This window comes from Acomys minous, assembly GCF_964271855.1.
Source record: "Acomys minous genome assembly, chromosome: 8".
Taxonomy (NCBI): Eukaryota; Metazoa; Chordata; class Mammalia; order Rodentia; family Muridae; genus Acomys; species Acomys minous.
The window spans coordinates 4,589,539-4,614,023 of NC_140489.1; the positions used below are offsets into that span (position 1 = coordinate 4,589,539).

At 40.5% G+C, this 24,485-nt stretch overlaps 1 gene segment (V, D, J or C); it reads left to right on the forward strand.

Annotated features, from left to right (window-relative positions):
• LOC311603433 (Ig heavy chain V region 1-72-like) overlaps positions 1 to 24,485 on the forward strand; it is a 162,774-nt gene that overhangs the window by 12,622 nt on the left and 125,667 nt on the right.

A 24,485-nucleotide genomic window follows, 5' to 3' on the forward strand; every position in this document is an offset into this window, starting at 1 on the left:
AGTGGGGTGTTGAAGTCTCCCACTATTATTGTGTGGGGATCCATGTGTGGTCTAAGTCTTTTTAGCAGATCTTTTACAAATGTGGGTGCCCTTGTATTGGGGGCATAGATGTTCAGGATTGTGATGTCATCTTGATTGACTTTACCTTTGATGAGTATGAAGTGTCCATCCTCATCCCTTTGATTAATCTTGGTTGAAAGTCTATTTTGTTCGATATTAAAATTGCTATGCCTGCTTGCTTCTTGTGACCATTTGCTTGGAATAATTTTTTCCAACCTTTTATCCTGAGGTAATGCCTATCATTATGGGTGAGATGTGTTTCTTGAATGCAGAAGAATGTTGGATCCTGTTTATGCACCCATTCAGTTAGTCTGTGTCTTTTTATTGGAGAATTGAGACCATTGATGTTGAGAGATATTAATGACCAGTTACTGTTAAGAGTCTTAATTTTGATGTTGGTTCCAGTCGAGCCTTTGTGTAGTTGTGTTTTTGCCATGGTATAGTTATCTATTTCCTGAGTAGTTTTGGTTGTAGCTTGACCCTTTGGGATGGAGTTTTCCTTCTAGTACCTTCTGTAAAGCTGGATTTGTGGATAGGTACTGTTTGAATTTGGTTTTGTCATGGTATATTTTGTTTTCTCCATCAATGGTTATTGATAGTTTTGCTGGGTAAAGTAGTCTGGCCTGGCATCTGTGGTCTCTTAGGGTTTGCAGGATCTCTGTCCAGGCCCTTCTGGCTTTGATGGTCTCAGCTGAGAAGTCGGGTGTAATTCTGATAGGTTTGCCATTAAATGTTATTTGGCCCTTTTCCCTTGCAGCTTTTAATATTTTTTCTTTGTTCTGTATGTTTTGTGTTTTGATGATTATGTGACGGGCAGTTTTCTTTTCTGGTCAATTCTATTTGGTGTTCTGTATGCCTCTTGTATGTTTATAGGCATCTCTTTCTTTAGATTGGGGAAATTTTCTTCTATGATTTTGTTGAGAATAGTTTCTGGGCCTTGGAGTCTGATGATATCTTCTCTTTCTTCAATGCCTATTATCCTCAGATTTCTTCTTTTCATGGTGTCCTTAATTTCTTGGATGTTTTGTGTCAGGAGTTTTTCAGATTTGGCATTTTCTTTATTGGTTGCTTCAAGATCTGTTAATGTATCTTCTAGACTTGAGATCCATTCTTCTATCTCTTGGATTCTGTTAGAAAAGCTCAGCCCTGTGTCATTTGCCTTCTTCTCTGAGGCCACATGTTCTCGTTTTTCTTCTGTCTGTGTGTTTATCATTGAATCCATTTTCATCTTCATATCTTGAACAGATTTTTTTTATTTCTTTCATCTGATTGTTTACATTTTCCTGAAAATTTTCTAGTTCCACTCTATGTGCTTCTTTTATGTCTCACATCTGCTTGGCTGCGTCTTCCTGCATTTGATTTCGAATTTTATTTGTTTCCTCCATTATCATCCTCATTACCAAGGATTTGAGGTCATTTTCTTGTGTTTCCATTGTATTTGAGTTCTCCGGGTTGTTTTCTTTGGGATAGTTGGGAACTGGAGATGCCATGTTGTTTTGGGGGGTTTTTGCGTATGCTTTTATGCTGTCCTTTAGACATCTTGCCATCTCTGTTTTTGTTGGGTAACTTCCAGAGTTGAGTGGAGGGAGTCTGATGATAGATTCTCTTGTTTTCTCATGATTTTCGTAGGCTGTAAGCCCTGATACTTCACTGGTGTGGATATCAGGAGGTTAGCACTGTCATTTTGGGCTCTCACAGCCAGTGATCCTCAGCTCCCCTTTGCTGTGGGTCCTGCAATCGTTCTGGGTCTCTGAATGATCGTTGGATCAGGCCAAGGTATCCACAATCTTTTGGGTCCCCTGCCAAGTCCAGCCAGGGATACTGGGCCCGAACCACGTGTCTAGCTCAGCTAGTTTCTCAGGGCCTGAGCCGTCTGCCACAGCAGGAGAACTGTGACTGCACTGAGCAAGTGCCTAGGGTGGAAGTGAGCACTCCACCCAGCCTGCATCACAGCAGGGAAACTGCGACTGTGCTGAGCAAGCACCTAGGGTGGAAGTGAGCGCTCCGCCCAGCTTGCGTCACAGCAGGAAAACTGTGACTGCGCTGAGCAAGCACCTAGTGTGGATGTGAGCGCTCTGCCCAGCTTGCCTCACAGCAGGGAAACTGTGGCTGTGCTGAGCAAGCACCTAGGGTAGAAGTGAGCGCTCTGCCCAGCTTGTGTCACAGCATGTAAACTGTCACTGTGCTGAGCAAGCACCTAGGGTAGAAGTGAGCGCTCCACTCAGCTTCCATCACAGAAGGGAAACTGTGACTGCGCTGAGCAAGCACCTGGTGGGAGTGAGCGTTCCGCCCAGCTTGCATCACAGCAGGAAAACTGTGGCTGAGCTGAGCTGGAGCCTAGGGTGGAAGTGAGCACTCTGCCCAGCCTGTGTCACAGCAGGGGAGCTGTGCCTCGGGCAGAATTGCTTGCTGAGCTGAGCCAGCTTCTCCATGGCACACCTCACTGAGCAAACCCAGGACTCTGGGGCTGAACTGTCTGCTGAGTCTAGTTTGGGTCTCTATGCACCACTCAACCCAAATCCTGTCCAAAGTCCCCTCTCCCGCAGCAACTCCCACCATCCACCACACCAATCACCTCAACTGGAAGGCTCTGAGCTGCAAACCTCAGCCACCGCTGCTGGTATTGCTGGAGCCACTGGTGTCGCTGGTGCCACTGGTGCTGCTGGTGGCACTGCTGTCGCTGCCGCTGGTGCTCTGATCCGAGAATGTCCTTGCTCATCCCATGTGCAGGGGCAAGCAGGTCCTCTGCACCCTGGTCCCTCTGAACCGTGGAGCACTTTTGCTGCCATGGTGTGGGGACCTTGGTATTCCTGGTTCAGAAATCTGTGCAATTCCCTGAATTGTTCAAGGGAGCTTTCAAACATGGTCCACACTGCTCGCCACCATCTTGGATCTTCTTATTCATTATTTATTAAAAAGATTTATTCTTTCAAATGAAAGTGACCTATTGTGCTGCATATATAATCATGTCTTTCTTATGCATTCATCTTATGACAGACATGTATTTTATTTCCATAATTTAGTTACTGCAGATAGGGCTGCAATAAAATTTGATGTTGTAATATTTCTGATATATGTTCCTTTTGGGTCATTTTGATCAGTTTTTTGGATGTAACCTACTCTTAAGTCCTGTCTACATTCTCATAACTTAGCAGGTTTGGAGATTTCAAGTCACTGTTAGTATCACAACCTCTTTCTGTGAATTCATCTGATAACTTTGTACCAGCCTGAAGTCACTCCATCAGGCCAGAAATATATTGAGAGGTTAGGCCCAGATGTTATGTCCATAGCACCTGCACAGGGCTCATGGAAGTGATATGGGCTGCATTTCCTCAGAGAAGGTTAGCACTTGCATGTCACCATCAGCTTCCTGACCCAGCTGTTCTGTACTGCCTCCTTCTGCAGCTGGATCTGTTCCTTATTTAAGATGTACCTTGGTCATGAATATGCAAATTTTGTGAGGGTATGGTTGTTACATACAGAGATGTCCACACACTATAACAACACGTGATCAGTGTCCTCTCCACACTCACTGAACACTCTGGCCCTCACCATGGGATGGAGCTGGATTCTTTTCCTGTTTGCAGCATCTTCTGGTAATGGGTTCCCCAATTCAAACAATTAAGTGGGACTGACATGATAATGCCATCCACTGTGTCTTTCTCCTCACAGGTGTCCACTCCCAGGTCCAGCTGCAGCAGTCTGGGGCTGAACTGGTGAGGCCTAGGTCCACAGTGAAGTTGTCCTGCAAGGCTTCAGGCTACACTTTCACCAGCTCCATTATGCATTGGGTGAAGCAGAGCCCTGGTCAAGACCTGGAGTGGATTGGATATATTGTTCCTGTATTTGGTGATACTGGCTATAATCAGAAGTTCCAGGGCAAGGCCACACCGACAGCAGACACATCCTCCAGCACAGCCTACATGGAGCTCAGCAGCCTGACATCTGAGGACTCTGTTGTCTACTATTGTGTGAGACACACAGTGCTGCAACCACATCCTGAGTGTGTCAGAAACCCTGGAGGAGCAGGAAGCTACCCTAAGATGGAGAAGACAGAGGATGTTAGCCTGGAGACTTGCTCAGGAATAATTGTCCCATATGTCCATTTGTCTTCCTCTTGCTCACATTACTTTATGTACTTTGTTAAATTTTCAAGATTACCACAGTGAATAAAGTGATGATAATTGAATTTGTCCCTACTGTACAGTACAACTAGACACAGTTAACTAGTGATTGCCTCCATTATCAAGTTTATTTCTTTATAAGTCAATACAAAAGGAATACTTTGATAATACATATTTACAAAATATTTCTGGATTCCACAAGGCTGAAACCATTAATAGAATTTCTTTGAATAAATTATAATATGAATTTCACTTTTAAAATCCACAAAAATTACCAATGACTAAATAAAAAATTCTTTCATAGTCTTAAGTGACCTGAATGTGTGTTTTAAATTCTGAATGTGTTTTCCAGAAGTTGTTCTGGTCTTCTAGAATGTAAGAGATATTTATAGAATACTATACTGCCTCAGAAACCTCATTATCATATGTTGATCAAAAGGCATTAAATCAATTTTCATAAAACTAATATATTGATCCAATGTATGTAAATATTAATTGAAGATAGTTTTGAGATTATGCACAAGTCTCTGTTCTCCAATTTATTTCCTCCCCTATCTTGGTGCAGCATGGACACACACTGACACATCATCGTCTCTCACAGTCCACTGGGCAAAGGGCATGAGAACTCAGAGAAACTGAAGCAGCCATCACAGAAAAGATACAGGTCAGCCCCTTGGTCCTCTCCATATATATTACAACTTTCAGTTTTGTCCACATTTTTTAATCCATTTTTCCACTCACAGACCTCTAAGCTGTTTCCAATTTTTGCTAATGTCAATACACCAGCAATGATTATGACTAAACAAGTGTCTCTAGGATCTAATATTCCTTGTTACGAAGAGGTCACACTTTTTAATAGAAGATTTCATTTTTAGGAAATGAGTGACTATCACTCAGTAAAGAGACACGAGTGGTAGCTGGTAATCTCAGGATTTGATTCTGTAGCTCAGAACATTAATTTTGCATGTTCCTGTAGGAGACATTCTTTCCTCTTCTAATATGAATGCCCTCTGCCTAGTGTGGATGAGATCTCATACACTGATTATGTTGTGGTAGCCATGAAAGTCCTTAGGCATTTCTATGTTAGAGATGATTCAAACCTATTTTGAACTTAAAATTCATTTTGAACTACCAGGGACTTCATAAAAGAACCTACTGTGTCCTCCAGCTAGAAGACAAGACATGATCAGAAGGCAGCGAAATCTTCCGTTTCTTGCCTCTGGACTGAATGTGACTCTCCAACGTACTGGAGAGACATCTGTCCAGTGGTTGTCAGTCCTTGATTCAAAAAAATTTCCTGTTACATGATGTAGAAGTCAGTTTCAAGTATTCAAACAACTCACAGAGAAAAGCTCCCCACTGTGTGCAATCACTAAGGAAGTCAGTCTTGCTGTTGCACTGGAAGCTGGGAACAGTTCTGTCTTAATATCCAAATATACTACTCTTTAGCATAAACCCAAACTACACTAGAGATGCTTGATCCTCATATTCATTGATGCTCTATTGATATTAGGAAAAATTGGAAACAACCTAGAGGTCTGTAAATGGAAAAACTGGATAAGAAGTGTGGTACTAAATTGAAAGCTCTAATATAAAAGAAGAGACTCAGACACTAGACCAGAGTGAGACTTGTGTGTTTCCTATGCTGGCTGCTTCAGTTTCTTTGAGTTCACATGACTTTTGCTCAGTTGACTTAGACAGCCTTGTTCTTCTGGTGTCCTCCACACCTTCTGGCTCTTTCAACTACATTTTCTGTGGATTTCCCTGAGCTCTGAAGGGTGGGATTTGATGGGCATCCCACTCAATGTAATGCGTTCCAAGTTCTGTCTTTCTGCATTCTATCTCCATTGGATCTCACTATTTGTCTTCAAAATTATTTTCATAGAACTCTGAGAGCATGAACAAATGGGTCTCTGATTCTTATGTCTTTTCTTGATTTCCTTTGTTCAACTTCATGGACAATGTGATAATTTTTGTTTTAGCTTATTATACTTATTGTTCTAAGTTTGTTTTACCTTTTATAAGACTGTCCTGTTCTAAGGAGACATAGAATGGTAGTGGATACAGGAGGAGTAGAAGGGAGCAATTGGAAGTAGTAGAGGGAGGGGAACTGTAAATATGATATAATGTATGAGAAATGAAAATCTATTTTTATTTCTTTGTTTTCTATTAAATAATTTATTAATCAATTTATAGCCTGATTTTCACCCTCTCCTAGTCCCACCATCACTTCCTCACCCACTCAGCATGATCTTTCTACTTCAGCCTCCTTGCCTGCAAATTTCATGATTGTTTTTAATAGGTAAGTAATATCTCATTGCGTAAAAGTACAACGGTTTCTTTACTAATGGTTTGATTGAGGGATATTTAGATTGTTTCAATAGTCTAGCTATTACAAATAGAGCTGCTAAGGACACAGTTGAGTAAATGTCATTGTTTTTTGGCAGAGCATCTTTCAGTTATATGCCTAGGAGAGGTATAGCTGGATCTTGCAATAGCACAATTCACAATGTTCTGAGAAGTGCCAGATTGATTGCTAAAGTGGTTGTACAATTTTGTAATCCTGCCAGCAATGGAGGAGTGTTCCCCTTTCTTCTCAGCCTTGCCATCGTATAAAGTTACTGGTGCTTTTGATCTTAGACATTCTGACAGGTGTAAGATGGAATCTCTCTGTCATTTTGATTTTGATTTCTCTGATGACTAAGGACATTGGGCATTTCTTTAAGTGCTTCTCAGCAATTAGAGACTCTTCTGTTGACAATTCTCAACTTAGCTCTGTACCCCATTTTTAATTATATGACTTGATTTGATGGTGTTTAAACACCATATTACTTTCTCTATATATTTTGGATATTAGCCTTTTGTCAGATGTAGCATTGGTAAAGATCTTTTCCTATTGTGTAGGCTGTCATTTTGTCCTATTGACAGTGTCCTTTGCTTTACAGAAGGTTTTCAATTTCATGAGGTCCATTTATTAATTTTTTATTTTAGTGTCTGAGCTGTTGTAGTTCTGTTCAGGAAGTTGTCTCCTGTGCCAATGAGTTCAAGGCTTTTCCCCACTTTCTCGTCTAATAGATTTAGTGTATCTGGTTTTACTTTTATGTTTTGATCCATGTTGACTTCACTTTTGTGCAGGGTGATTAACTTATATCTATATGCATACTTTAAATGGAGATATCCTGTTCGAACAGCACCATTACTTGAATATATGTTTATTCAACTATGTGACTTTTGTTATTTTGTCAAAATTCATTCATCTGTAAGTGTGTGGATATGTGTTCCAGCAGAAGATCCATTCTCCTGGTTTGGAAGATATACTCATTTTAGAAAGCATTGCTACATAAGTATAGTTCCTGTAACTTGGTTAAAATATTATTATATCTTTTTATAGAACTCATTCATCACCTCACTGTATGTACATACTTTTGGCCCAAATTCTCTTCCTTTCCAGTCTCAGTAACATGCCCTACATTCTCAAGCATTTACAGAACACTGATGCATCATCAACTGTCCCAGTCCATTGCATACATTGTGTTCTCCCTTTTTATATAAAATACTTGGTTTTGAATAGTGGGTGATTTACTACATGTGTGGAGGCTTGTAGTACTTGGTAATCTCAAAGAAAAAAATTCAGTATGAAGATATTTTAGCTAAGAACACTAAATTTTCATGTTCCTACAGCAGTTATTCACTCTGTGAAAACCTGATTGCCACATGCTTCATATGGATGCAATCCTATGGGAAAGTGGGGGCATGAATCCCCTAGGCCAATTCTATGCTCTAGATTTTGCAGATCTATGTTGAATTTAAAATGTTGTTCAAAATACCAGTGAGTTTATAAGGAACATTCCAGTCTCCTACTCCTGAAAATTAGGGATTGAAAACAATTCAGAATAATCTTCTAGTCCTTGCCTCTGAATTGAATACTGCACAACTGTTACTTATATGCAGTTGGTCAAAGTCCATCATGTGTATGCTCTCTGGATGGCAGTTCAGTGTCAATTAAAAATGGGGTCTAGTACTAAATAAATAATTCTCAACTTAGGAATGTCTAATGTCTGAGAAGTGAATAAAACGATGGTGAACATTCTTAGCCATCAGGGAAACATAAATCAAGATCATGGGGAGATTCCATCTAACACCTGTTGGAATGACTGAGTTAAAAAAAAAACTCAAGTGACAGGTCATGCTGGCAAGGACATGGATCAAGGGAAACACTTTTCCATTTCTGTTGGGAGTATAAATTTGTACAACCCTGGGTGAATCAACTGGTGGTTGCTTTGAAAACTGGAATAGTTGTGTCTCACTAGCCAGCTTTACTACTCCTTGGCATATACCCAAAAGAAGTTACACCATACCACAAGGACACTTGCTCAGCATATTCGTTGCCCCCTTTTTGCAACAGCTGGAAAGAGGAAAGAGCCTAGATGTTCAGTAGCAGCATTTAAAGAAATATAGATAAATGAAAGAAATCTAAATTGAATCTCAAAATAATGGGGAGGGAACGATTCAAACAGACAACTTCCCTAACTAAATGAAGCTTCCATTTCAGGGAATGGGTTACATTAATCAAGTTATTGGTCAAAAGACACCATGCAAACTCCCAAGCAGCCAGTGTATTGCTAAGGCTATTGGTTACTGTCATCAAACTGATGGTAAGGCCCTTGTCTTCGTTTGGCTTTCATTGCCTGAAGAGAGCCATGCTTTCAGCAACTCTTCCAAATGTATGGAACTTTCTTCGTTTTATGTATGTAGACATTCAGTTAGTCCAAGTACCATTTGCTGAGGATGGTTTGCTCCTATTGTATGGTATTAGATTCCATGTGAAAAGTCAAGTGTCCATTGGTGTGTGTGTGTGTGTGTGTGTGTGTGTGTGTGTGTGTGTGTGTGTGTGTGTGTGTTTATTTCTGGGCCTTTAATTTGATTCCATTGATTAAACAGTTTGTTTCTATTCCACTAACATGCAATTTTTATTACTATTGCTCTGTAGTAAAAACCTGAAGTCAAGAATAGACTTGGCACGTTTTTTGGGCAGGGTATGTATATGTGAAGTTTAAAATTGTTCTTTTAAATTAAAGTCTCAAGATAATTTTGTTGGTATTTTGTTGGGAATTACAATGAATCTGCAGATTGCTGTTGGTAAGATGACCATTTTTACATATTAATCTTACTAATCCATGAAAATGAGAGAACTTTCTGTCTTCTGATTTTTTCTTCAGTTTTCTTTCTTCAGTGAATTGAAATTCTTGTCATATAGGTCTTTCACTTTCCTGGTTAGAATAACACCAAGGTTGTTTATATTATTTGTTTCTATTGTGAAAGGTGTTGTTTCTCTGTTTTTCTCATCCATTTGGGATTTTGGTATAGGAGGTCTACTGTATTTTTAAAGTTAATTTTGAATTTAGCTATGTCACTGAAGGTATGTATCAGCCACAGAAGATCTCTTGTAGAATTTTAGCAGTCACTTATGTGTACACTCATTTGTGAATAGAGATCCTTTGATTTTTTTCCTTTCAAATTTGTTTCCTTTTGATTTATTTATATGTCTTATTGCTGTAGATAGGATTTCAAGTACTACATTGGAGAGTTATGGTGAGAATGGGATGCCTTGTCTTGTCCCTCATTTTAGTGGAACTGTCTTAAGTTTCTCACCATTTAATCTGATGTTGCTTATAAGCTTGTTGTATTTTGCAAGTATTATACTTAAGTATGTACCTTGTATCTCTGATCTATCTAGGTGTCTTGGATTCTGTCAAATGATTTTCTGCATGTATTCACTTGAAGGGACACACAAACACATACACACACATTTGTCATATACATTGGTCCTGGCTATACTAACGCATTGGAGCTTTTAGTGGGTAATTCAGCCCCAGAGCTCTCATTCCCTAAGCATTAGCAAATATATCCAAGACTCTGAAAATCATTACTCATGACTTTCCATGAATAAGAGAATACTGAGCTTGGGGGAGCTGGACTCAAAGAGAAGAGAGTTGCCTGAGGACCCAGTCAACATTTTATATTTAAAGATAAATGGAAAAAAGGAAAACACAACCCCAGCTAAGTCTTCCCACACAACCAAATAGCCCACCTGTAATACAAATGTTGTATTAGCAAAAAGAGTGGACCACAGTTAAATTTTTCTCAATTCTAGTTCCTTCTGAGATATGAATGTATTTTCTGTGGATGGAAACTAATGTTTAAGGCCACATTTGTTCCTCTTCCCAGTGTTCTGAGTTTTCTGACACAAGTGCAGCTTCAGGAGGGGGGGAATTGCCTTGTAGAGAGCTTGTAGTTCCTGTGTACCTCTAGTTTTTAGTCTGGTCCCTCACTACTTCATCAGTGGTCTGTTTTTAATGACGGCTGGTGCTCTGGAGAGGGTCCAGGGTAATTTCTCCCTGGTGTGTTGGATTGTGGATGACCTTCTTGTTCACTTTATCTCTTGGGTGGCCAGAGCTGATGGCTTAGGCAACCAATCAGGATTGAAAGAAGAAAAAGGAAGGAGAGGGAAAAAAGAGTCCAAGATTTCTTCCCTAGGGACTGGCTGTACTGCGGTTGAGGAGAACTTAAACTGACCACCTTTTTTCCTATAGCTGAAACTGTAAAAGTGGCTTCTGGCTGGAAACTCATGGGGGTCGTAAAAGGAGGCTCTTTGATCTGTAGATATGCCTCTTTACGGACATCTCCAATAAGTTGGTGTAAACTTAGTCTTATTAGCTGTAGAAGGCTGATGGTCCTGAGTCTGCTAACTTATGTGCAAATCTACAGAGAAATAAGAAGTAAGAGAGAGATAGAAAATAAACCACTCACACACATACATTCAAAAGAAGAGGATCAGGAGAAAAGGTGGATGAAGTCAGGCATCTTAACTTCAATTGAAGTTGAGGTGCTCCTTTTTTTCTCTCCAACTTTTCTCTCTCCCACGTTTATTGTAGACCATACTTATACTTCTGAGAACAGGGAATTACCTGATAGTCAGAAGAGTACAATTAATCACAAAAGCAGATGAATCCTAAAATACAACAGGTTACATGTTTTAAATCTAAACATTTCTTATCTATGTATCCATTACATAAGTTCATGGTGAGTTCAAAATGATGAAGATTGGCAGGGTCTAAGGTTAACAGGGTCTGAAACTTACAAGAGTATACAACTTATCAGTTAGGACGGACCTGACTATACATTATCCAGTTCCTGATGAGCGCAGGGCAATAATTTTGTCTGTCTTTCATTCTAAGAAACATAGTAAATTCAGACATCTCTAGGTAACTTCATTCCACATAGGTTCACATGGAGTTTAAACAAAGTTGGCTATATTTATGGTCAAATACCAGGATTCATGATGCCATCTGCGGTGGAGGCTTATCTGAAGCCACAAATCTGCTGGTAGGCTATCCTGGTGAGGCATCTGGAGGTCCACAAAGGTATTTATTGCAGCCATAAACTAACTTTAACTTTCAAAACTATTTGAGCCAAATCAGAAATTCCATAATCAGGGATTAATTCATCTGGATAACAAAAAGTACATCTTCAATAAGATACTCTAGGAAGTTTGCTCAATCAGAGCTGGCCAGTACCCAGAAAATAACAATTCACGCCAATGCCAGATGTATTTACTTTTGGTTTCTCTGTGTAATCTTGGCTATCCTGGACTGACTTTGTAGACCGGGCTGGCCATGAATGTAGTCCTCCTGTCCTGGACTCACTTTGTAGACCAAGCTGGCCTTAGACTCACAGTGATTCACCTGCCTCTGCTTCCCTGGGTGCTGGGATTAAAGGCATGCGCCACCATGCCCGGCTCTAATGCCAGATTTCAGAGAGATGCAGCAGTGCACAATTGACAGGGTAGTCAGAGGTTGGAAAGAATTCTGGGGTACATCAAGATACAGACCTTGCAAATATCGGATCACCTCCAAAGATCTCTCATGCCTCCTAGACTTTCCCAAATCAATGGCTCCTTACAGCATGTTAGAGGCTGGAAGCAGCTTCGGGGTACATCGAGGTATAAGACCTTGCAAACACCAGATCACCTCTTAGACAGCTTTTGGCAGTCCATTCTATAGCTAGGACTAACCTTTACTAAAGAAAGAACTGGGGTTCATGGAGCCAAAGTTTGAGGCACAGCTCACCTTCCATTGTTGAAATATCTCCTCAAATTAAAAGGTACATTGCAAATGAGGAAAATAAGTTCTTTGAGAGAAATTATACATGTTAGTAATCATGACCAGCAGGGGGCACTGCATATCCACCAATTCTCTAATAAGTAAAAGAGCAGCTGAAGAAGCTAAGAAAGTTGTTCACTGAGTGTATTCCAGCAGCATCTGTGGATTTCATTGCCAACATCATTATGATCAGAGACCATGGCATTGCTTGCACATACCATTTCCATGCTACAACCCTGGAGAGGTATTTGTTAAATTTGTTATTGCGATCAACAACATCTAAATCAGATTCATATGTTGACTAAATAGAATACCAGATTATGACATACTTACAAATAATTATTAAGGCATTGGGAGACTTAGGATCCTAAGAAATATGGGAAAAGTGTTCCAGAGTTTACAGCTGGGAGAAATGTTCTTAGTTGTCCTGTTGATCATTGGATTGTGATGGAGAGCATCCTCCAAAGCTCTGAGTAAATGTCTGATAGAAACAGGATGGTCAATGGACCTTCTCAGCATCACAAATGTGAATGATCCTGAGGAGGTTCATATTATCCTAGAACACTGGAAATGTGGTTCACATTATGGAACAGGATATGGTGACTGGATTCTCAATGGGATGGAAGAGCTCTGTGTGAGTGTCTGAATAGGTTATGATGATCAATGAAACTTCTTATCATCAGAAATGTAGTTGACAATGAGGAGCTTCAGGTATCTTTTGAACACTTGATGTGAGGATCACATAAAAGAACATGGATGTGGTGAATGGATTGTCAATGGGATGAAAGAGCTCTGTGTGCATGGTTTCAGGATAGAACATGAATGAATTTCCTCAGATACCAGAACCTTACCAAGCCACTGACTAACATAAAAAACTACCAATCTATCTGAAAAATTTCATGTCTTCATGTAAGAAACATCCTTCCTCTTTATTGCAAAATTAGTTTGTGGTTGTAAATACAGCAATGTCCACACAACCATCAGTGTCAGGTTACTATTCACTTTCCCACAGCCTCTTGTCACACTAGTTCTCAAGTTGGTCTGAAGTTGAATCATCTCTATCTGGTGGTAGCAGCTACATCTAAGTGCATTCCTAGGAGCAGGGCTAAGGGGAAGCCAGTGACTGAAGATTTCATGGCCACCTCTCTAGAGGTGTCATGCCTAGGCTCAGGTGCTACAGTTAGGGTTTGGTCTGGGGAGTCCTGGAGCTTCATAAAATTTAGCTGCAAAGATGTTGACTCAGGTACCGCCCCCATTTCCTCTATGTGGATGCTGCGTGAGTCAGAAGCCTGGACATGGAATTGAATTGATTGGATGCATATTCCAAGAACTGGCAGAACAATCTCTGTAGAGGAATTTCAGGACAGATTCATACTTGATGCACTCACAATGTCCAACACAGTCTACACTCTTATTATATATTTGTCCTTTGTTGGAAATCTAGGATGATTCCATTCCTTAGCTGCTGTGAATAAAGCATGAGTAACATGCTGTGAATAAATATGGAAGTTCAGGTGTCTCTATGATAAGTTGTAGAATCATTTGACTCTGTGCTTTGGAGGGATGTAGATGGGATACAGCATACTCTTATTAAACATTTTTTGATGAATTCTCCAAACTGATTCCAAATCCATTACATGTTTCTACACTACCATGAATGGTGAGAGAGGATTAGCCTTTCAGGTCATCCATGTCTTCATTTGAGTTCTTGCTTATCAGAATATGTCTGAGTCAAAGTAGAACACTAAAATTCCTTTCATCTGCTTTCCAATCATTAGCTATGGAAAATGATTGTAAGACACAGAAAAGCCTACCTGATCTCTAACTTCTCCCTGTTGGCTCAGTTTCCTAGTGCAGGAATGTACTGTGTATCTAGCAGGGACAGCAAAGATATCAGTGACCTCATCCAGTGCCAGGCCTTGCAGTCTACATCAGCCTTCAGGTAAGATGTACCCATTAGTGCCTGGTTGTTACAAAGCAACTGAACTTTCTAATTGGATATTTGGCCTGAACCATAGAAAAGAGTTTTCCCCTACTAAACATAGTCAAAAGTCCATGCCTAGAGATGACATAGGCCCTAGTAGACCAGGGTTTTACTGCTAATGTTCATGTTGTCAAACTTTCTCATGAATATTCATGTTTATACTAAGTAGATTGGTTCTGTGCTCAGCCTTGCTTAAAGAGGCTTCTGTGTGCAGTGTGTAATAATTGGTGGAGACATTCACAATGCACCAAAGTGATGAGAATGATTGACTGAGTGCTCAGTCACAGAAGAGTCAATGATGTCACCTTCTCACCCAAATGTTAATTTCATATATTTGAAAGAAGGGAGGAGTATGGAGTGCATTTCCTCAGAGGATTAGGACTGACCCAGGTGTTTATACCTCCTTCTTCTCCAGCTGGACTAGCGCCTTATATAAGAAGTACCAAGCTCATGAATATGCAAATTATTGAGTCTATGATGGTAAATACAGGGATGTTCACACCCCTAAAACAACATCTGATCAGTGTCTTCTGCACAGTGAACACACCATCCCTAAGGATGCAATGGATCTGGATCACCCTCTTCCTTCTGTCAGTAACTACAGGTAAGGTTCTCCCCAGTTCCACTCCTAAAGTGCAGACAGCGACTGAGGTGACAATGACATCCACTCTGTCTTTCCCTCCACAGGTGTTCACCCCCAGGTGCTGAGCTGAGGAGACCTGGGTCCTCAGTGAAGTTGTCCTGCAAGGCTTCTTGATACACCTTCACAGACTACGCTATGAGCTGGGTGAAGCAGAAGCCTGGACAGGGGCTGGAGTGGATTGGATACATTAATACTTTATATGGTAATACTGGCTATGATCAGAAGTTTCAGGGCAAAGCCACACTGACTATGGACAAATCATCCAGCACAGCCTACATGGAGCTCAGCAGCCTGACATCTGAGGACTCTGCCATTTATTACTGTGCCAGAGACACAGTGCTGCAACCACATCCTGAGTGTGTCAGAAAACTGAGGGGTACAGGAAGTTGCCCTGAGACTGAGAAGACAGAGAAGATTAGACTGAGAACTTGCTAAAAATAACAATTTTGAGCATTCATTATTTTCTTATTCCTCCTCACTGTCTTATAATGGCCTTGTCACCTTTGTACAAAGACATCTACAAATAAAATGATGTTGATTTAGGATACCCCTACAGAACACCAAACCTTTCAACATCTTCACCAGTGGTCACCTTCACTGACATGTTTCTTTTTAAATGAAACAATAAAAAGGGAAGACCATGATAATGCAAATGATAGAGACCAACACAAACACACAAAGAATAACAATTTGGGACAGTGGTGGCACAGCTTTCTGCCAGGGCCTCTGCAGCAGCCTAGGTGAGGCTTAATTTCCTCGGGTCCCTTTGGCAGGATGCTAAAGATCTACTCAAGAACACAGGGTATACTGAGGTTGGTCACAGCAGTGTTTGGCCAGTATGCAGGATATTCTTCTACTTCTGGGCTCTGAATTGAATGCAGTTCTATAGTGTACTGGAAAAGCAGCTGTAGCACTTGATTCAATGATTTCTCTGTGATCTGCAGGAGAAGTTACTTTCAGTATCCAGATACTATACACAGCATGAAGAGATGATCTCCACAAAGTGTCCTGGATGTCTAAATAGCCCAAGAGTGAACCCCTGAAGTAGAGATTAACTGCTGAAAAATATTTTTAAATCCCAGGTCTTCATTCCCTCCAGTCCAGAAAAAGCAAATAGTGAACTCTCTAATACCAAGCCTTTGAAAGCTAGCTACTTTTTCAAAGTCACCACTCATTGGTGTTAGAAACATAGTGTTTCCTGAAATTATAAGTGAAGGAATTCATGTTTGCTGTTCAAGGGTAACATCATATTTTTATTTTTTTGTGTGCTTTTAGGCAAAAAAATAGTCTCCCTTTGTGTTATAATAATTAATTTCATTTCAAGTTTCTGTCTGATGTGAACATTGTATTCTTTTAAGTTTGAATTGATTGGTCTGTGAATGTTTATAGGGCCAAATTCAGGTGGGACAAGCTAAATTCGCCAAGAAGAGGCAAAGTTTTCACCACCCCATAGAATTCTGTATTCTCTCCCTTGATGTATCACAATAAAACTAGATTTCTAAGACACACATCCTGAGCTATGTCAGATTGTTGAGAATACAATACTATCTACAAAACATTTCAGGGCTCTTCCTTCATCAGAATGGGAGTAACAAAATAGAGACCATGTACCAGGTAGTGAGTACAGAGAGACCACTGTCAGTTATAACATATTTCACTTCCTCCATGGTGTGAAGACCAGGCAGGTACACAGAGGAATAGACAGAAAGCTATCTGGATGACCCCTCATAGGCTGTGGTCATATGAAGGAAGAGGCGGTCCCCTTCTGTCAGAAGTCTTGGGCAGGGAAATAGAATGGAAGAGTGAGGAAAGGATGGAGGGTGGGAACTAGAGGACACAAGTGAAAGGATAACAACTGGGATGTAATCTGAACAGATTATAATACATTAAAAATGCAGGGCCACAAAGAAGATATCAATCAGCCCACACTGGCTTGCAAAGGATATTAAAATAGGTCACTGCCTGTATGTTAAAAATGTAGTTAGTGAGGGTCTTCTTTGTGTTATGTGTTAGGGCCACAATAATCAAAACTAATTAGTTTAACCATACAAAGTCACATAAATTTTAAAATCATCTTTAATGATACCAATATAAAATATATATTATGGGAACTGCATAAGCATCTTAGACAGAGGAAACAACATACACCAAAAGCTCTGTTAGCCAAATTTTCCTTCCTGTCTTCATTAGTGCTTTTATTTGTGTCATAAAATAGAATGAACAAAAGCAACTTGTAGAGGAAAGGGTTTATTTCTTTTATATTTCCATATCACAGTTCATCAGTGAAGGCAGCCTCTGGCTGTACTGCCTCTCACTTCTACAATAAAAACTTTCTTCTCCTCCTTTTCAAAATCACCACCACTACGACCACCATCACCACCAGCAGCAGCAGCAACAACAGTAAGAACCAGTCCACCCTGAAGCCTGAGCTTTGCTACCACTGAAGACACAGACTTCTATTGCTGTGTAAGAGACACAGAGAGCAGGTTCCCAGTATGCTCAGAAAAACCTCGTCTGAGGATGCTCAGGACCAGCAGGGGGTGCTGTAGATCAATCTTTCACCAGGAGGGCAAAGGTAATATGTACAGAGAAACATCTGGAGAGTGAGGCAGTCCCAGGAGACTAAAAAGTCTCCTCTAGTAACCTCATTCAAATTCAGAGACCATATAACCCATGTGATGCAGCTACTGTGTCAAGACCCCAAAGTGGGTTTAGTAAGAACTCTTTGTAAAGTAATATTGCACATATAAGTATTATTCATTCCATATGAACCTCACTGGAGAGACAGAAATCAATTGCATACATATGTGAAATCTGCACTTCAAACATGAGATGTCAAACATCCAGTCATTATCGTCACCATCAGCAGGATCTGTAGCTCTATCTGAAACTTCTTTCCAGTGACAGGAAGATTTCCCTCAGCTGATATAAATAATTGTGACTTAGGAGGCCAGGCGTTGATGTCCCATCCACACTGTTGAGTCCATGCAGCTCTGTTGGGCAAGTTAGGAGACCTGGTCCCAAGGCTTCATGCATGGTCATGGGAGGCCCTCAGCTCAGGGAAAGAAGAGAGGGAGAAGCTTGGCATATTTCTGTAGTCTGGTGTTCATAATTTTTGGGGTTTTACTAACTACTCTTCTTGTGTGTATCTAATGTTTTTAATAAAATTTAAAATATCAAGCTATCATGTAATTTTTGTGACTTAGGAAAAGAGACTAGAAGAAAGTACATTAATTACAGACACCCTGTGGACATCATGGATCATGGTAGTGGAGAAGAAGTGACATCCTCACACCTACACCATATTATTATTCCTTACACGTGAATATAGACATGGTTCCTCACACCATCCCGGATGCCAAGGATACCTTTATCTGTTCAGAACCATCTGGACGTCACCTGCATCAGCTTCATCACTGTCCAGCCTTGAGACTAAGGGATGAGAGTCTTTAGTGTAGTGTGACATCCCAGGTGTATGTGCCACATCCTCCCTAGTTTTCATATTTTTCCCAGAACATTTCATTATCTGTTAAGAACCAGATTAAAGGTTGGGATCTTAGAATTTCTGCTTTCTCTAGAGACAACTGAGATTAAAGATGACTTCTCATGAGAGATTCACTTCCTTTTCTTCCTTTCCAAACTCAATTATTAATGACTGAATAATATTTAAACCTCATAAGATTACTTCCTGCCTCTGGCAGCAGATTTTGACTTTTCATGGCATGTAAAGGCATGTCTGGTTGCGGCTTCATGCTGTGCATATCTTGAATCCCGTTACTCATATCATCAACATATAGAATCTTCACATAAATAAAAACTAGTGCCATCATTTGCAATCCATGTGCTTCAGAATTTCTGAATAACACATCAAAGACTACATTTTATCTAACAGCAGACCTTTTGATGTTACATGTCACTATGATAAATAGGGAGACCTAGTCATGCCTACAGCCCTGATTGGAAATCCATTAAATAAACTCTCATTTTGAATATATCCAAGGACTGGAATTTTGAAGGCTATAAAGCCATTCAGTGAAAATTTCTGAATAAATGAGTTATTCTGCTCCAAATTTCAAGAATATTTTTTAATTTTTGAGACCTCATTGGCAGGGTGATTAACATCAATATTTATATAACATTGTTGAACTACATTTAAGCGTGCTAACATTTGTACCACTTGCTCTCTTATTTTTTGGTTCTTACTCAAAATCACCCCATACCCATCTGAAACAGGACAAATAGGTAAAAACTCAGGAAAAATATCTGCCTCCACTGAAGCTCATTTCACAGAATTAAGACAACATTACATCTTTATGGCCTCTGTGGCCAAATCATCTGAGAATCAACATCCATGTTACTCGGTAGATATGATTCTGTCTTGAGAAGTGTCTGTTGTCTGTCTTTCCCATATTCAGGACCAGCAGTTCTCCTATCTTTGGTCCTTGGCATTTTCTTGCAAACCAAGCAACTTAGACAGGTTCCAAGATCATTCCATGATACTTTGCTTCTTGTGGACCCATCCTACTTCCTGTCTTTGATGAGTTTTGTAATGATATTCGAATATCATGGAAAGAATTTTAGATATTCTCCTATTTCCAGACCCATAATTTAATCAGAGTTGAAAAGTCATTGTAACATAGAAAACCTGCTGGAATATTGACCCAAGTGTTAGCTCAGGTCTTACCCCCCATCCTGCCCTAAGGCTCCAGTGCCTCAGCGGTCACTCAGCATTCTGGGTTTGTCTTCTTTTTACAGCATTCCTACACCTTGTGGCAAGGTCATATTTCATGGTTTAGACCCATCTTGATATCTTTATCTTCAAAAGTTTTTAATATAAAGATGTTTTATTAATAATAATGAGTTGATTGTTTTTGGTCTATCTTTCCTTTATGAGATCAGTAGTTCACTCAGACTTCTTTGCACATATTTAATCATGTTTATACCAAAAACTTACTGTGAAGGTTTCCCAAAGTTAGGCAAATCATATTCTCTCTAAGTTCTAAAGCATTAGTGGTAACAAGAACAAAGAGGATACAGTGTGAATTAACATGTATGAAAATCCCCAGGCCCAGTGTGTGACTTCCATCATCCTCTGCCCACTATGCCCTCCTCCAGGATGCTCAGTATATGAGTGAACAGAGCAGAGAAATCATGTTTTTCTGTCTATAGTTTGCTGTCTTGTGCCGTTTTAAGTTGTCATAAATAGAGGGCAGTATAAACCTGAAGGCACTGACCATTGAATAAACAGAACTCAGAAAAACGTGAAGTAGAAAATTGACAGATAAGTAAAATCAGCGAAATATCACTCCCTTCAATGAAATTATAGTTTATAACTGCCAGGCCACAGATGGCACAGACTCTTCTACTATACAAGAACTCTACAATCTCTGTACCCTTTTCTTTTTTTTGTGAAAGAATATTTGTACTGACAGGGCTCACACAGGAAGACACATCTGGCCCAGGCACAAAGCATCATGAAGTCTGGATAAACACCAATGCATTGAGCTCTTCTCATGTCCTCCATGCAAAATCTCAGGTGACGATCCCTGGATGAGTGAACAGAGTCAGGACCCTTCATCTTGCTCCTTCTACACAGCACTCATCAGAAGTGTTTATTTTTCTGAGGACTCTGGTCTTCAGTTAGCTACTCTCTAAGGGTGCTGACCTTCCCTTTGGGTGGGAAGTGTGCAGCAAACCCACAATTCCTGGGAAGGAATCCCAGCTCTGAGGTGAGATAGTGTCCCAAGGGAAGTGTATCCTGAGATACAGGAGCCCAGGAATCACACAGCTCTGAGAGAAGGTCTCCTTAGCAGAGACTCTGTAGCTCCCAGGGGAGGGTTACCCCATCCCTGAGGAGCTGAGCAGCTTTGGAGCTAAAGCCCATCCTTCTTTGCTTGTTCTCTTTTTGAGAGAGTCATATAAGGCAGTAAATCTCTTAATATAAATTTCTTGAAGGGACAAATCCAGGTAAGGATGCCTCTGTTCCAAGGTGAAGACAGCAGAGAACTGGGCAAACACAGCCTTTATACAGTATTTTTTTAAAAGATTTTTTCTCCTTTATTAATTTATTCTTGTTACATCTCAATGGTTATCCCATCCCTTGTATCCTCAAATTCTTCCCTCCCTCCTATTTTCCCCTTATTCCCCTCCTCTATGACTGTTCCTGAGAGGGATTACCTCCCCCTGTATATTCTCATAGGGTATCAAGTCTCTTCTTGGTAACCTGCTGTTCTTCCTCTGAGTGCCACCAGGTCTCCCCATTTAGGGGACATGGTCAAAGGTGAGGCACCAGAGTACGTGAGAAAGTAATATCTTACTCTCCACTCTACTGTGGAGAGTGTTCTGTCCCTTGTCTAGAATTGGGTAGGGGTTTAAGGTTTACTACCTGTATTGTCCTTGGCTGGTGCCTTAGTTTGAGCGGGACCCCTGTGCCCAAATTTGCCTATCATAATGTTCTACTTGTAGGCTTCTAGGACCCTCTGGATCCTCCAACTTTGCCATTCTCCCATGCTTCCCTCATCTAGAGTCCCACTAGAATGTCCTCCCCTCTGTCTCAGTTTCCTGGTAAGTGAAGGCTTTCGTGGGACATGCCCGTTGTGCTAATATATGCAATAAATGAGTATATACCATTTGAGTCTTTCTGCTTCTGGGTTAACTCTCTCATTATGATCATTTCTAGCTCAATCCTCACTCTATTCTAATTTTACCTTTTGATTTTTCTTTTTCTCCATAGATGTCCTGTCCCAGGTTACCCTGAAAGAATCTGGCCCTGGGCTCTTGCAGCCCTCCCAGACCCTGAGTCTGACCTGCGCTTTCTCTGGGTTTTCACTGAGCACGTCTGGTGTAGGCGTGGGCTGGATCTGTCAGCCCTCAGGGAAGGGTCTGGAGTGGCTGGCTAACATTTGGTGGGATGATGGTAAGTACTACAACCCTGTGTTTACACAAGGCCACACAGCCCACCTGGGACACGAAAGCTAAACTAACAAACAGAGTGAGCCACGGCACACATTTTCTTAATTCTAGTTACATCACAGATGTGCAAATATTTTCTGTAGATTGGAACTGATCTATAAATGTGACATTTTCTCCTGTTCATGGTGTTCTAAATTTTATCCCTCAAGTACAGTATCAGGGGTGAGGAAAGGACTGCGTAGACCATTTATACCTCCTCTCTATCTCTAGTGTTTTTTTTTTTTGTAACTCACTACTTCATCAGTGGTCACTTCTTTAGCTAGATGTAACAGCCCCTAGAGAAAGGATTGCGGTTCATGGGGACAGTGTATGAGGCAAAGCTAACTTACCATTGTTGAGATCTTTTCTCAAAATCAATAGGTACATTGCAAACAAGAAGACAAATGTAAGCTATCTCTGTGTGAGATATTATACAAGTGAATTTTCAGGCCCAGTAGGGGGCACTGTATGGCCACCAATTCTCTAATAAGTAAAGGAGCAGCTGAAGCAGATAAGGAAGTTGTTCACCGAGTATATTCCAGCAGCCTCTGTGGATTTCATTGCCAACATGTTCAGAGACCATGACATTGTTGACACACACCATTGCCATGCTACATCCCTGGAGAGGTTACGTGTAAAATAACAGCCATGTTGAGATCAACAACATACAAATCAAATTCCTGTGTTGACTGGATACAATACTAGTTCATGGCACACTTATAAATAATTATTAAAAATATTGGAGCACCAGATCCCTAAGCAATATGGGGAAAAGGGTCCCAGAATTTGCAGCTGGTAGAAGAGATGTTCACAGTCCTGTTGATCATTGGATTGTGATGGACAGCATCCTCCAAAGCTCTGAGTACGTGTCTGATAGAAACAGGATTGTCAACGCACTTTCTCAGCATCACAAATGTGGTTGACCCTAAGGAGATTCATGTCATTCTTGAGCACTTGAAGTGTGGTTCACATTAAGGAACATGGATATGGTGACTGGTTTCTCTTTGGGATGGAAAAGCTCTATGTTTCTGACTGGGGTAGGACGGTCAATGCACCTTCTCATCATCTGAAATATGGTTGACACCGAGGAGCTTCAAGTGTCTCTTGAAAACTTGCTGTGTGGTTCACAAAAAGGAACATGGGTGTGGTGATTGGATTTTCAGTGGGATGGAAGAGCTCTGTGTGCATGGGTGCCAGGAAGGAGAGTGAATGGATTTCCTCAGATACCAGAACCGCACCATGCATCTGACTAACAGAAAAACTCTACCAGTTCTATCTACAGAAATTCATGTCTTCATCTAAGGAACATCCTTCTTCTTGATTGCATAATTTACTTTGTGGTTGAAAATACAGTGATGTCCACAGAACCAGAATACCACATTAGTACCCACTTTTCCACAGTCTTTTAGCATATAGGTTTTCACTGTGGCCTGAAGTTGGATCATCCTTTACCTGGTGGCGGCAGCGACAAGGAAGTTCATTCCTAGGAGGAAGGCTAAGGAGAAACAAAAACTGAAGGGGTCATGGCATCCTCTCTATAGGGGTTACTCCTAGGTTCAGGTGCTATAGTCTGGGTTTGGACTGAGGAGTCCTGGAGCTTCATGAAAGGTTACCTGCAAGGATTTTGACTCAGATAATATCCTCATTTCCTCTATGTGGATGCTGGGTGAGTCAAATACCTGGGCATAGGATTGAATTGATTTGATCGATATCCCAAGCACTGGCAGAAAAACTCTATGGAGGAATTTCAGGACAGACCCACAACGGATGCACTCACAATCTCCAACACAGTCTACATTGTCATTATCTATTTCTCCTTTGTTGGAAAACTAGGATGAGTCCATTCTCTAGCTGCTGTGAATAAAACATGAGTAACATTCTGTGAGTAAATATGGAAGTTCTTGTGTCTGTATAATAAGTTGTAGAGTCATTTGACTCTGTGCTTTGGAGGGATGTTGATGGGATACAACATAATTTTATTTATTTTTTACGGTGAATACTCCAAACTGATTCCAAAGTCAGTACACTTGTCTACACTCTCATCAAGGGTGAGAGAGGATCAGCCTTTCATAACCTCCATGTCGTCATTTGTATTCTTGCTTATCATCATATGACTGAGGTTGAATTAGAACATTAAAATTCCTTTCATCTGCCTTTCATCTGTTAGCTAAGGACTTGGCTTGTAGGACACACAAAACCTTACCTTATCTGTGAATTCTCCCTGTTGTCCAAGTTTCTTAGTGCAGGAAGGCACTTGGGTAGCTTGAAGGAAGAGCAAAGATATCAATAATCTCATGGAGTACCAGACCTTGCAGTCCTCAACACCAGTCTTCAGGTAAGATGTATCCATTAATGACTGGATGTTATATAGCAACCAACTTCTTTCTAATTGCATTTGTGGCCTGAACCATAGGAAAGAGTTTGTCCCAGGTAAGCATGGTTAAATTTCCATGGTTAGAGATGACATAGGACCTCATAGACCAGGGTTGTACTGCTCATGGTCATGTTGTTAAGCTACCTCATAAGTATTTATGTTTCTACCAATTAGATTAGTGCTGCTC